This window comes from Suricata suricatta, chromosome 1 (genome assembly GCF_006229205.1).
Source record: "Suricata suricatta isolate VVHF042 chromosome 1, meerkat_22Aug2017_6uvM2_HiC, whole genome shotgun sequence".
Lineage (NCBI taxonomy): Eukaryota > Metazoa > Chordata > Mammalia > Carnivora > Herpestidae > Suricata > Suricata suricatta.
The window spans coordinates 5,044,987-5,046,377 of record NC_043700.1 but is presented as its reverse complement, the minus strand read 5'-3'; positions in this window follow the sequence as shown (position 1 = coordinate 5,046,377).

Here is a 1,391-nt window from a genome sequence, read left to right as displayed (position 1 = left end):
GGGGGGGGTTAAATCCAGTGACTGGTATCCCTATAAGAAAAAATTGGGACACAGAAAACAAAGAGGGAATGCACAAGAATGAAGGGCATGTGACAGAGAGGGCAGAGTGTGGAGTGGTCCAGCCACAAGCCACAGACTGCCAAGGAATGTCAGCAACCAGCAGAAGTAAGCCCAGATGTAGGAAAGATTCTTCCCTAGAGCCTCTGACACCTGGATTGTGGGCTTCTCACCTCCGTTAGTGTCAGAGAGTAAATTTGTGTTATAGCACCTCTGGGAAACGAAGATCAAGTGATACTGGATTGAGACTATATTAATATTTAAGTATACTGATTCTGATTTTTTTTAATAGATTTTTGTTGTTATTGTTGTAGATAAGGCCCTGGGGAAATCTGTGATACACGTCCATAAAATGCAGCAGTGATTGATGGGCCTTCTCCATAACTCTACTTCCAGAACATTTTCACTTCCGTAGTAGTGTGATTACTGGTTCAGTAGGCATTCGGCATACTATACAGCAGAGTATCCGTGGGAAAACGGAGTTTGTCATGCGCTGTGCCAGAAAAGTTGCAATTAGAGATAAAACATTTATCAAGGGGTGATAATCCCACCATTAATGAACATGATGTGTATTTCTTATTTAGAAATAATAGTTTGGGGACCCAGTTAACAGCTTAACATCAGATGACCTTAGATTTTTTTACTATAAAGAGGCCTATGTGTGTTAATTTGAACTTCATCTCATACTCAAGTTAAAAACGTTTGCATTTTAGGAGCAAAATAGTCACAATAAAAGAAATGTATCCAGGGACTTCCCTTCTAGCCATGATAGGTTGGCGAGGTGAGAATTGCTGTCCCACCAAAATGACTCTCGAACTAGACCGTACACGTGCAGCAGCTTTGATACACCGAGCAGCAAGCAGTGATCGGCAGGGTCCTTGATAGATGAGACAGACCAGAGGTTAGTGTCACGGCCGCCCAGCATTCTACCCTCCGTGCACTCTGCTCTGGGAGGTGACAGTCTGTTGGATACCAGGCAGCATGGCGGTCTTGCTAAATAGGCAAGGTGTGAGGCCCAGGGGCCGAGCCAGCCGGCATTTGTGACCCATGGGAATTCATGGCTGGTCTTTGGTGAGGGATTCTGCTCGCAAGTGCAGAGTGAGACTCCATGGCGCTGAGTAAAAACGCCTAGATTTGGAGTTGATAGACAAGGCTGTGGAGTGCGCAGAGACTCCGGCAAAGACAAACTAGGACAGCTCTCTCCTCATGTCCCAGACGCCTGGGAGATCCCAGAGGCTACCCCAGGGGTAACGGCCCCGCTTGGGACTAAGATCAAAACCCAACCAGGTCCACAGGAGCAAAGAGTAAAATCAAACAAGATAGGAACAAAGAGC